This window comes from Microtus pennsylvanicus, chromosome 2 (assembly GCF_037038515.1).
Source record: "Microtus pennsylvanicus isolate mMicPen1 chromosome 2, mMicPen1.hap1, whole genome shotgun sequence".
Classification (NCBI taxonomy): domain Eukaryota; kingdom Metazoa; phylum Chordata; class Mammalia; order Rodentia; family Cricetidae; genus Microtus; species Microtus pennsylvanicus.
Genome location: NC_134580.1, coordinates 23,378,208 through 23,391,896, shown reverse-complemented (window position 1 = coordinate 23,391,896; position 13,689 = coordinate 23,378,208). Strand labels below are relative to the sequence as shown.

At 39.4% G+C, this 13,689-nt stretch overlaps 1 pseudogene; it reads left to right on the top strand.

The window, feature by feature from the left end:
* The first annotated feature begins 9,660 nt into the window (after positions 1-9,660).
* Positions 9,661-13,001, top strand: LOC142844091 (tRNA-splicing endonuclease subunit Sen34 pseudogene; annotated as a pseudogene).
* Positions 13,002-13,689: the final 688 nt, after the last annotated feature.

Genomic DNA, 13,689 nt, shown 5'->3' with positions numbered 1-13,689 from the left:
CATTCTTCTCTGAAGGTCTGCTAGAATCCTGTTCTGAAGCTGTGAATCCAGCTGGACCTGGGCTGTTTCATTTTATTATTATTTTTTCTTGAGTTGGGATATCTTTTCTTTCTGCCTTCTTTTTTCTCCATTTTAATGACTTCAATCTAATTGTTAATCACAAGTCAGTTTAAATTATTGATCTCATCTTGTTTTAACATCAGTGATTCAGATAGATCTATAAGTTGAACCATTTTTTTGACTTTCCAATTTAGTGAAATATAGGTTGTTTGCCCTTATGTTTTTTGAATTTATTTGCAATCTTCTGTGATGTCTTCTTTTTAATCTCTAATTTGATAAGTTTTGGCCTTCCCTTTCTTTTGGTTGATTTGGCCAAGGGTTTTTCAACCTTATTTACCTTTTCAAAGCACAACTCTGCTTTGCTGATTCTTTGTATTTGTTGCTGGTGGTGGTTGTTTCCATTTCATTGATTCCTTAAGTTTTATTTCTTCCTATCTGTTGTTTTGCTATAGGAATTTTTCCTTTAGTTCTTTTCTATAGTTTTGCATCTGATTGTTCTTGCTTTTCCAAGTTCTTAATGTCTATCATTAGTTTACTTATTTGAGTTCTTACCAATTTTCCTTAAGCCTTTCCCTCTTAGGAGCGCCTTCATTATATCACAGAGTTTTTGATACATCATGTTTTCATTTTCATTAAATTCCAGATTTTTTCTTCCTTGATTTCCTCAATATCCTATTCATCAATCAACAATGCATTATTTAATCCCTGTGTTTCTTCAGTTTATATATTGTTTTAGTTGTTGATTTCAAGATTGATTTCATGGTTGTCATATATAAGAAAAGGAATTATTTAAATTTTCTTTTAATTGTTGAGATTTTTTTCTCCTAGTAAATGATGTATTTTAGAGATAGGTCCACCAGGCCTTGGGAAGTGTATTCTGTAGTGGTTAGGTGGAACATTCTGTTGATAAACCATTATATCCAGTTAATCTGTGGCGTGATTAACTTTGAAGCTTCTCTGCTTCTATTTTTTGCCTGGACAACCTGTCCATTGGTGAAAGTAGGGAATGGAGACACCTCATGCTAGTCTGTTGGGGACTAATCTGTGGACGTGTGTCTACTAGTTTTTGTTTTACAAAATTGTGTGTACCCAGATTTGGTATGTGAGTGTGTAGATTGAAAGGTTCTTTTGGTAAATTGTTTCCTTCGTCAATGTTATACTCTCTTTCTCACTTCTTAATTAGTTTTGCCTTGAAACTTTGGCTGTTTTGAGAGACATGCTTGTTGGGATAGTCTGTTTCTCTGACATAACTTGACTAATACTTTTCTTTTGATTATATGGAGGTTGTAGGTTTAGGGCAGAGCACAAAGGTAAAGCATCATTGGTACCTACTCTGAACATAGCATATGGATCATGGTGGGTCTTCATCACCTGGCTGGGTAGGGCTTGCTTCATTCTTCTACAGTAGCCATAATACTTTTTCCTCCTGTCCATGGTGTTTTCTTATATATAATATATAAAATATATAATTAATATATAATTTTAAATATATATTTTAATATATTTATACATAACCTTTAACATATATTTAAAAGTCTGTACAATACATGAGAAATAACCATTTAAAACGGGGGAATCATTGCCCCTTATTCCTCCCAACTCCTGCAATCTGTCAAATTAATACTTTATCTAATAAATGTTTCAAGCATCTTATTGCTTTTATTGAGCTATATACTTTTCTCCACCCTCCTTTCTTACTCTCCCCTTCCCTTCTACCCTCTCCCATTTGGATTTGAGTTTTGTGCATGGTGATAGATATGGATCTATTTTCGTTCTTCTACATGTTGATATCCAGTTATGCCAGCACCATTTGTTAAATATGCTTTCTTTTCTCCACTTTATATTTTTTGCTTCTTTGTCAAAAATCAGGTGTTCATACGTGTGTGGATTGATATTTGGGACTTCAAATTGGTTCCATTGGTCCTCCTGTCTGTTTTTATGCCAATACCAGGCTATTTTCATTGTGTAGCTCTGTAGCAGAGTTTGGAGTAAGGGTTGGTGATGTCTCCAGAAGTTCCTTTATTGTAAAGGATTCTCTTGGCTATCCTGGGTGTGTTTGTTGTTGTTTTGTTTTTCCATATGAAGTTGAGTATTCTCTTTGAAGAATTTTGCTGGGCATTGCATTGAATCTGTAGATAGGTTTTTGTAAGACTGCCATTTTTACTATGTTAATTCTACCTACCCAAGAGCATGGGCGATCTTTCCATTTTCTGGTGTCTTCTTCAGTTTCTTTGTTGAAAGTTTTAAAGTTCTTACCATACAGGTCTTCCACTTCTTTGGTTAGAGTTACTCCAACATATTTTATGCTATTTGTGGCTATTGTGTAGTGTGATGTTTCTCTGATTTATTTCTCAGCCCATTTATCATCCGTGTAAAAGAGGGCTATGATTATTTCGAGTTAATCTTGTATCCTGCTACATTGCTGAAAGTCTTTATGAGTTATAGAAGTTCATTGATAGAATTTTTGGGGTCGCTTATGTAAACTATTAAATCATCAGCAAATGGTGAGAGTTTGACTTCTTCTTTTCTGATTTGTACCCCTTGATCTCCTTTTGTTGTCTTATTGCTCTAGCTAGAACTCAAGAACTATATTGAATAGATATGGAGAGAGTGGACAACCTTGTCTTGTTTCTGATTTCAGTGGGATTGTTTTGACTTTTTATTTGTTTAGTTTGATGTTGGCTGTTGGCTTTCTGTATATTGCCTTTATTATGTTAGGTGTGTTCCTTGTGTCCTTGCTCACTCCAAGACCTTTATCATGAAGGCATGTTGTATTTTGTCAAAGGTTTTTTTCAGCATCTCATTAGATGATCATGTGTTTTTTTTTTTTAGTTTATTTATATGGTGGATAACATTGACAGATTTTTGTTTGTTGAACCACCCCTGCATTTCTGGAATGAAGCCAACTTGAACATGGTGAATGATTTTTCTGATGTGTTCTTGGATTCAGTTTGCCAGGATTTTATTCAGTATTTTTGCATCAGTGATCAATGTTCATGAGTGAGATTGTTTTTTTAATTCTTTTTCTTAGTAATGTCTTTGTGTGGTTTGGGTGTCAGGGTACTTATAGCCTCACAAAAAGCATTTGGCAATGTTCCTTCTGCTTCTATTGTGTGGAATATTGGTATTAGTTCTTCTTTTAAAATCTTATAGAATTCTGTGATAAAAAACCATCTGGCCCTGTGCTTTTTTTGGTTGGGAGATTTTTGATGACTTTTTAAAATTTCTTTAGCAGTTATAGGTCTATTTATTTTGCTTATCTGGTCTTAATTTTGGTAAGTGATATTTATCCAGAAAATTGTCCATGTCTTTTATGCTTTTCAATTTTATGGAATACAGACTTTCAAAATATGGCATAATGATTTTTTGGATGTTCTCAGGTCTGTTGTTATAGCCTCTTATTCACTTCTGATTTTGTTAATTTGTATATTCTCTCTCTGCCTTTTGGTTAGTTTGGATAAAGGTTTGTCTGTTTTGTTGAGTTTCTCGAAAAAGCAACTCTTTGTCTCATTGATTCTTTGTGCTGTTTTCTTTGTTTCTATTTTTTATTTCAGCTCTCAATTTATTTTCTACCATCCAGTCCTCCTCGGTGAGTTTGCTTCTTTTTATTCTATAGTTTTCAGGTGTTCTGATAACACACTAGTGTGGTATTTTTCCAGCTTTTTTATGTAGGTATTTAGTGCTATGAACTTTCCTCTTAACCCTGCTTTCATTGTGTCCCATGAATTTGGATATGTTATGTGGTCATTTTCATTGAATTTTAGGAAGTTTTTAATTTCTTTATTTATTTCTTCCTTGATGCAATAATGATTCGGTTGTTCACTGTTTGATTTCCATGTGTTTGTGGGCTTTCTGAAATTAGTGTTGCTGTTGAATTCTAATTTTTAAGCCATGGGGATTTGATAAGATGCATGGGGTTATTCCAATTTTCTATCTTTTGAGGTTTCCTTTGTTACTTAGAATGTGGTCAATTTTTGAGAAGGTTCTATGAGAGGCTGAGAAGAAGGTATATTCTTTTATGTTTGGATGGAATGTTCTATAGATGTCTGCTAAGTCCATTTGAGTCATAACTTCTGTTAGTTCCCTCATTTTTCTGTTAATTTTCTGTCTGACAGACCTGTCTAGTGGTGAGAGGGGAGTGTTGAAGTCTCCCACTATTAGTGCTGGGGTTTAATGTGAGATTTAAACTTCAGTAGTGTTTCTTTTACATATGATGGTGCCCTTGTATTTGGGGCATAGATGTTCAGTATTGAGATTTCCTCTTGATAGATTTTTTTTTCTGTAACTAGAATGAAATGTTTTTCTTTGTATCTTTTGATTGATTTTAGTTTGAAGTCTCTTTTGTTAGATATTGGGATAGCTACACCAGCTTGTTTCTTAGGTCCATTTGATTTGGGAAATTTTTTCCCAACCCTTTACTCTGCAGTGATGTCTGCCTTTGAGGTTGAGGTGTGTTTTTTGTATGCAGTAGAAGGACAGATTCTATTTTTATATCCAATCTGTTAGCCTGTGTCTTTTTATGGGTGAATTGAGTCCATTTATATTAAGGGATATTAATGACCAGTGACTGCTAGTGTCTGTTATTTTAGTTTTTGCTGTTAATGATGTTATTGTGTGTGTTTTCCCCTTCTTTGAGATTTGGTGCTGTGAGATCATCTATTGTATGTGTTTTTGTGGATGTTGCTAACTTCGTTGTGTTGAAGTTTTCCTTCTCATACTTTGTGCAAGGCTGGGTTGGTGGCTAGGTATTGGTTAAATCTGGTTCTGTCATGAAATATCTTGTTTTGTACGTCTATAGTTACTGAAAGTTTTGCTGGGTATAGTTGTCTGGGCTGGCATCTGTGGTCTTTTAGTGTCTGTATAACGTTTGACCAGGACCTTCTGGCTTTCATTGAATCCATTGAGAATTCAGGTGTAATTCTGATAGGTTTGCCTTTATATGTTACTTGGCCTTTTTCCTTTGCAGCTCTTAATATTCCCTCTTTATTCTGTATGTTTAGTGTTTTGATTATTATGTGGTTAGGGGACTTTTTTTTGAGCCAGTCCATTTGGTGTTCTGAAATCTTCTAGTGTCTTCATAGGCATATCTTTCTTTAGGTTGAGAAAGTTTTCTTCTATGATTTCGTTAAATATATTTTCTGATGCTGGGCGGTGGTGGCGCACGCCTTTAGTCCCAGCACTCGGGAGGCAGAGGCAGATGGATCTCTGTGAGTTCGAGACCAGCCTGGTCTACAAGAGCTAGTTCCAGAACAGGCTCCAAAACCACAGAGAAACCCTGTTTCGAAAGGCCAAAATAAATAAATAAATAAAATAAATATTTTCTGTTCTTTTGAGTTGAAATTCTGCATCTTCTATACCCATTATTCTTAGGTTTCGTCTTTTCATGGTGTCCCATATTTTCTGGATATTTTGTGTTAAGCTTTTTTTAGATTAATGTTTTCTTTGACTGTTGAGTCTTTTTCCTCTGTTGTATCTTCAGCTCTTGAGATTCTCTCTTCTTTCCCCTGTATTCTGCTGTTTTGGCTTGCATTTGTGGTTCCTGATTGTTTTCTCACAATTTCTGTTTCTATAATTCCCTCTATTTGTGTTTTCTTTATTTTCTCTATTTCGGTTTTCAAGTCTTGAATCATTTTTTTCCTCTGTTTTATTGCTTTTTCTTGGTTTTCTTTAAGGTTGATTTCTTCTAAGTTTTTGTTTGTCTTTTCCTCCTTTCTTTGAGGGAACTTTTCATTTCCTTCTTAAGGACCTCAAACATCCTCTTAAAGTTATTTTTAGGTCATTTTTTTCTGCTTCATCTATATTTGGGTTTTCATGTATTGCTATTGTAGGGCCACTAGTTTTTGTTGATATCATTTTGCTCTTTGTGGTGTTGAGTATGTTCTTACCTTGTCTACCCATCTTTTTTTCTGACTGGTGTAGTTGGAGCTGTGTCTCCGATGATCAATCTTCCAAGTGCCAGTGGATCCAAGGTTCAGATGGCTGCTCCTCATGCAGTCAGGGCCATAGTTCCTGTCATCCTGGAGATCACTTGGTGTTCCCAGAGGTCTCTCAGTGCTACTGGGGGTTTCTCTGCAATCCTGGGGGTCATTTGAGCTGCTCCAATGGAGGTTGCTTGCTTGGGGCTGCTCCAGCTGAGGTCGCTACCTTGGGCTTGCTTCCTTGAAGGTTGCTGACTCGTGTTTGGTCCCACAGAGGTCTCTGGCTCCAGCCTACTCCCCCCATTGTGACTGCCTTGTACTTGCTTCTGTGGAGGTTGCTGCCTCTGGCCTGCTCCAGCTGAGGTTGCTGGCTCATGCCTATTCCAATAGAGATTGCTGGCTCAGGCCTGTTACCACAGATGTCCCTAGCTTGGACCGGCTCTCTCAGTGGTCACTCCCTTGTCTCCATGGTATCTTCTTAAGAAGTAACTATGTACACTCCACATTAAAATGTGCAGAGTTGTGCTCCTTTATCTTTTAATATGGAGTTTTTGCATAAAAATAATTGTTTTGCATGGGAGATTTCCCCTCTCCATTTGTGATTATTCAGTCATTTATGTTCACATGGACTCTGGAGTATTTCATTTATCTTTTGAATTATGATCCAATATGACTATTATGTTGTGGTCCAAACTGTTCTGTTTTTTTTGCCAGCTATAGTTCTTTCAGTAGGCTCTTCTGTGGGAAACCAAAGAAGCCATGACTGAGTGACGTCCTGAGTGCATATGTATTGTGAACATGAGCTCTGCGCGGAGGCCTCTGATCTCTGGGTCATTGGCAAAGCTATTTCTCCATCTGGGCCAGTCTCAAGAAGGGTGGCAAAACTCAGCAGGAGTCCAAATCTGAGTGTTCTGAATGATTATCTGTGTGTGCAAAGGCAAGCAACTGTAGCTTCCTCCTTTTGGATGTTCAAATCTGAGATTGTGCACATACAGAGAGAACTCCTAAGGAGACTAACTAACCCCTCCCTCTGTGCTTTATTTAATAACTTCTCTGAGATTCCCAGTTGTGGTGGTAGTACACCCCATCTGATCTCAGCTTTCCTGCATGTTTGTCTGTATGTCTGTCCTTTCTTCATTCTCTTACTACCCATAGCCAAAGTTCCAGGACCATGTGAATCATGACATCCCTGTGTCCTTTTAACGTATTTTTTTTCATTTTTTCCCCTTCATTATTTTCTAACACCGTGAAATTCTCTGAGTTGATTCTCTACAGACTTTGCTCTAGTCACAGAGTTAATAGGTCCTCTAAGGAGACTAGAGTGAAGAATGGTGTTTACAAAATAGGAACTGGTGTTCAACGTTTTTATTGCAACTAGAATATCTCCTCCCTTTAGGGCCTTTTAGTTGAAAAAGCAAAGGTATATGTGTGTGCGTGTATATGTGTGTGCGTGTGTGTGTGTGTGTGTGCACATTTGTGTGTGTGTTTGCATGAATTTATAATCATGTACATATCTGTTGGTAGTCATGTCACGCTGAACTGAATTTATATGTTATTTCCAGTTCCAATCCATTACTGCACTTCTGTGCCATCCCAGTCTCCCTGTGCTAACTTTCAAATTCCCATCCTGACGGTAAAATTGATGAGTAGGTTTATCCCCCAGTGACATGCCTTGAACCTTCTAGCACTATGAGAGCTAGTCAGGAGACATGATTCTTCCAGGTTGGTGTCAGCTTGATTTTATCATATTCTCCACTCATGTGTATGGTGCCTTCAATAGTAAGGTCGTAGCATCAGTAGCTCATTTATGGTGCAGGTTTTTTGTTTTGGTGGCTGAAGGTTCCTAAGAGAGGCTTTGCCCCCCTCCATTATAGAACAACTCCACTATGAAACTTGTGCCTTTTTTGTTGTTTTGTTTTTGTCCATGAGTCAACCTAATGTCAACTGGGATGAGGAAAACTCAACGGAGAAAAAGGCCTCCATCAGATTGGCCTAAGAGCAAATTTTATGAGACGTTTTCTAGGTTGATGATTGATGTGGGAGGAGCCACCCCACTGTGGGCAGTGTCCTCTCTGGGCAAGAGATTCTGGGTTGGATCAGAAAAACAGACTGGCCAAGCCAGGAGGCACAAGCTAGTAAACACCACTTGTCCACAGTTTCTGCCCTGCGACTTTCCTCTATGATCGATTGTAACCTGTATGCCAGCCAAATCAACTCTTTACTCCCCAAGTCCCTTTTGGTCATGGAATTTATCATGGTTATAGAAAAAAATCTAGTACAAAAATACTGAAACAGGCTTCTGCACAGCAAAGGACACCATGATTGGAGTAAAGGGGTAGCTCACAGAAGGGGGGAAATTCTTTAGCAACTATACATCTGACCGAGAGCTAGTGTCCAGACTATACAAAGAGGTCAAAAATGATACATCAAGACCAAACAGCCCAATTAAAACTTGGGGGAATAGAACTAAAAAATGTTCTTAAAAAAAGAAATACAAATAGCTAAGAAATAGAGTTTAAATGTTCAACAACCTTAGCCATCAAGGAAATGCAAAGTAAAACTGTGTTGAGATTTCATCTTATCCCAGTCAGAATGTCTGCTACTAAAACAAAGACACAAGCTGGGCCCCATGCCTCTAATCCTGGCATTTGAAAAGTAGGCACATTGTCCATTAGTTCAAGGTCAGACTGGTCTACAGAGTGAGTTCCAGGTCAGGAAAGTCTACATAGTCAGATGCTACCTCAAAAGCCAAAACAGTAATAAAACAAGGAAAAAAAAACAAATGACAGGAACAAGTGCAGGCATAAATTTGGGGGAAGGGGAACACTTATTCATTGGTGGGAGTGAATAAAACTGGCAGAGTCTTTGTGAAAATCAGTGTTGAAGTTCTGCAAAAAACTAAATATAAGGTGTTTTGTTTACTTTTTTATTTTTTTAGATCTGCCATATGATCCAGCCACCACTCTTTCACGTATACTGAAAGGATGTTATATCCTACTGCACAGACACTAGTTCTTCTGTGTTCATGGCTGCTCTGTTCACAGTTGATGGGGATGGACTCACCCTAGATGTCCATCACCTGATGAATGGGCAATGAAAGCATGCTATATTTACACAATGGAATATTGTTAAGATAGGTATTGAGAACAATGAAATTACGAAATTTAGAGGTAAATGGATGCAGCTGGAAATAATCATTCTTAGTGAGATCACCCCAAATCCCACGAGACAAACGTTCTATGTTTTTCCCTTCTGTGGGTGTTGGCTTAGAAACTTCAGGTGTGTGTGTGTGTGTTTAAATTGAGATTTGTTTAGAAGTTTAGCAGGGGTTGGAGACTCTCATGAGAGATGAGATAGGCAGGAGAATGCTGGTGGTGGCTGGTGTGGAGACCTGAGGCCCTGCAGGAGCTGCCGGAGCACCAGGTAGCTATGGTCCCACACTGGATCTGTCCGATCAGCCCCATCAGAACTAGCTGCAGGTGTTCTTTTTTTCCCACCTACCAGTTCCCAAATAAATGACACGGAAACTTGCAAATTTATAAGCTATAAATGCTCAATTGATAGCTCAGGCTTATTAATAACTCTTACAAATTAAATTAATCTATTTCTATCAATCTATGTATGCCATGTGGCTTGTGATGTTACCTATCATCCAGAAAGTCTGGTCCCTCTGCATCTCCTGATGTCCACTCAGGCTCAGTCTTCTTCTTCCCAGAAGTCTTCTGGTCTGCGTCTTTTACCCAATCTCTTCCTGCCCATCTATAGGCTAGTTAACAGAAGGATTATTCCACAGCCACTAGGCCCTGGGCCGCCCACTTCTGCTCCCAAAGAAGTCAGGCTCTTGGCAGAGAGGCCCATGTCTGGATTCCTGAAATCTTATCTTTTGGCCTGGCATTGTTCAAACTCCAGCAAGGGCAGTTTCTGGGAGTAGAACACTTTGGCAGCTGAAGCCCATGAGACCCCGTGTCAGGGACTCCTAGAGATGATTGTAGAGGGCCAGTTGCCAAGAAGCAGAAGCCGGAATAGGGTTCAAGGACTGACGAAGCTACCCAAGGGGGAGAGAACAGTGATGATAGCCAGGCTTCTACCCAGCAGGAGGAAGCAGACTCCACCTCTCCCCGACCAAGGCCTTCAAACCGGGTGACCCCTTGGCCCAGGTCAGCACTGCTCATCCAGTTGCCAGGCCTTGGCCTGTAAAGGCTGAGTCCCTGAATTGGCATGTGCAGCCAAAGACTGGACCTACGCTGGCAGTCCTGCCCATGAGAACTGGCCTACAGCCTTTACCAAGACCTGTGTGAGCAGGGGTTCCGTTCTCGGTGCAGCTGGGAAGTTTGGTGGTGACTACCTGTTTTATCCGGGTGACCCGCTTCATTTCCATGCTCACTGCATTGCTCAGTGCTAGGCTGCCAAGGGCCTCAACCCACTTCAGGACCTGGTCCCAGCTGGAGTCCTAAGAAGGAGTGTCAGAAACGGCCTGTTTCTCTCTCCCCTCTGCCGCTGGGTGGGAAGGTGGTCTATATCTGCCTGCAGTGAGCCCTGGAGACCAGGGTGTGTGTGGGGGGGGGGACTGAGTGAGGCCAGAGCCCCACCCCCACCCTGATGGTCCTCTCAGCTCCACATGTAGGCAAGCACTCTCCTGCCCTGCCTCTGATTCCAGGGTTTTGAACACTATATCCTTTCTGTTTTGAAAAAAAAAACCCTCTTTTAATACGCTTACTGGCTATGTGGTTCTGTATTTCTGCTTCCACGCTTTGAGCGCTTTGAGCTTGTTGCCATTAGAGGCGGCTGTTGTTTGGCTTTTCTGTTTTCTACCTGGCTTAGGTCCCAGAGGTTCTCAATAAATTTATTAATAAAAGAGAGAGGTAGGAGGAGCTAGAATGCAGGCGATGTGAAGGGGGTGGGGAATAATGGAGCAAGAGGGATTGAGGACTGGAGGCCATGGTAGAGGAGGGGGTGTGGAGAGGGATAATGGACACTAAAAACCCTTGAAAAAGCTACATAGAGACTTGCTAGTGTAGAAGCATCTTAAAATACATGTATACATACACATCACATATATATCAGACATATACATCATATATCCATAATATGAATATATATTATATACATATACATCATACATACACACACATGTACATATACACATATATGCCATATATACCATATATACATATATTGAAAGGTTGCTTCATTTTTTACCATTATTACAGTCTCTTGTCATAGGCTTTCCTTTCTCCTAAGGTTCTTCAAATTTCTAAATTATTTTCAGTTTCTTTTCATTGATTTTCACTATGCAACCCAAGCTAGCCTTGAAATGGTGACCCTTCTAATTCAGTCTTCTGAGTGCTGTGGTTACCTGATTTACTGCTTGAACTGTAAGGGTAGTGTTTCAACAAGTGACCATCAATGTCTACCCATAAACATCATGCAGGAAGGGATTAACTGCTTCCAAACAGTGTCCTGTGGCTGCCTACTTGTCCCTCCTTCCCTCACTAGATGATGCGCCTATGATTTTTTTATTTCTGTCATTATCATTTTGCCTTTTCCAGTATGTCAGATCTTCAAAGCAATTTGAGCAGCACCATGTACTCATTTCCAGAATGGTTTCCTTCACTTGTCAATATGCATCTTAGTTTCTTCCCTGTGCTTTCCTGTAGCATGACTTTCCATCAGCTCAGGGTGCTGGATAATGTCTCATTGTACGGATGCACCACAATCCGTCAAATCTTTACAATATTTCAAGACATTTTGTTTGTTTCTAGGTGTGGGTAGTTATGAATAAACGCACTAGAAACATGTCAGAGTTAAGCCTTAACAGGGTTTGCATGTTCCAGGGTAGCGGTGCATGGATTAGAAATATTAGTTAGAAGGAATTGAGATACAAAAGAAATACAGAGACATAGGATAGAACCAGGAGGGCTATTCAGCGAATACTGAATTCGCTGGTGTTAATCTTCCATATGCTTACATACCCAAATCCAAAAGGTGGGGGGGGGGGGAAGGCAAAAGACTGCTTTCACAGCACATGAAGGACAAACAGAACAATCACTTTCTTCAATATTTGAGACATCAAGCCACTATTTCCTGAGTTAAGCATTCTGATGATTTTGGCAGGACATGCAGCGACAACACCTTAGACCAAGTGTCCTGTAGGCAGCCACTCCCTGGGTCAAACCTCCTGTCTTAAAAACGAAGAAGCAGGAACAGGCTTGAATTCTCTGATTGTTGGTCAGGGTGGAATGAATCCACATCTATGGGCCATCTTAATATGCACCACACCAAGCAACTACACCCTAGGTCAGGATCTCTTGTTTGTAGCCGCTCCTGAAGTCAGACTTCTTGTCAATGACTTTGAAAGAATAAGAGTAGGCTTAAGCCCTCTGACCTTCAGTCAAGGGGGAATGGACCCAGTTCTGTGGGCTCCTACAGAAATAGTCATTTTCAGGTTTGTGTTTAACTTTTCAAAGAGACAGGGTAAATATGAATGGATCACATAGCAAGACTGTATTTAACTTCATAAGGAACAGCCACAGTGTCCTCCCCAGGGTCACACCACTCAGCATCCTCAGCAGTGAAGACACAGACATCCGGATGCCCCTTTTCTGATCATCAGTGACTTACTAAAGTTTTAAACTTCAACCATTCTGCCACTGCCATAGAAGTGTATACTTAGCTCAGTGTTGTTTTTATCCAGTTTCTTTCCTTCCTTCCTCCCTCCCTCCCTCCCTCCCTCCCTCCCTCCCTCCCTCCCTCCCTCTCTCCCTCCCTCCCTCCTTCCCTTTCCTTCTTTCCCTGTTTTCTTTTGTTGTTGTTTGGGGCATGATTTCTCTGTGTAGCCCTGGCTGTCCTAGAACTCACTCTGGAGACCAGACTGACCCCAAACTAAGAAATCTGCCTGCCTCTGCCTCCTGAGTACTAAGGTTAAAGGTGTGGGCCCTCACCACCAAGCTTTATTCAGTTTCTTAAAACTGAATAAATGAGCATCTTCTTTGTGCTCTTTTGCAGATTGTAGGTCTTCTTTGATTATATGTGTGTTTAGAGGTTTTGTTTATTGTTTTATTGTTGCTTAATTTGTTATTGTTCAATAACGAAGGATTCTATATATTTATGTGTTCCCATATCAATTCTTCACCAGACTCATATTTTATGAATACTATGAATATTTTCTTTCTGAATATGACTTGTTCTATCTTTCTTTCTCTCTCTCCCTCCCTCCCTCCTTCCCTTTCTCCTTCTTCCACCTCCCTCCCTCTCTCCTTTCTCTTTCCTTTTTAGATGTATTTAAGTATGAGTTTTTTGTCTGCATGTAGGATGTGCTACATGTATTTAGTGACCCAGAATTCAGAAAAGGGCACCAAATACCCTGGAATTTGAATTGAACTAGAATTGAAAATGATCGTGAGCCACAACATGGATGCTAAGATCCAAACCTGAGTTATCAAAAAGAGCAGCCATCTCTTCAGTCCCTTTTTATTTTCTAATACTGTATTTTGTAGAAAACAAAAATATTTTCTACTTTTTAGATTAGTGTATATTAACGGTATAAAATATTACTTTATGATAGTTTGTGCATATAGATAAGGCATTTTGTTTATATAATTTTGTTAAAACTTCCTGTATCATTACTTCTTACATGTCATTTCTCTAGTCTTCCTTTCTTCATCTTTCCCTCCAACTTTCTGTCCACTTCAACTTCTCTGCTTTCTGTTCT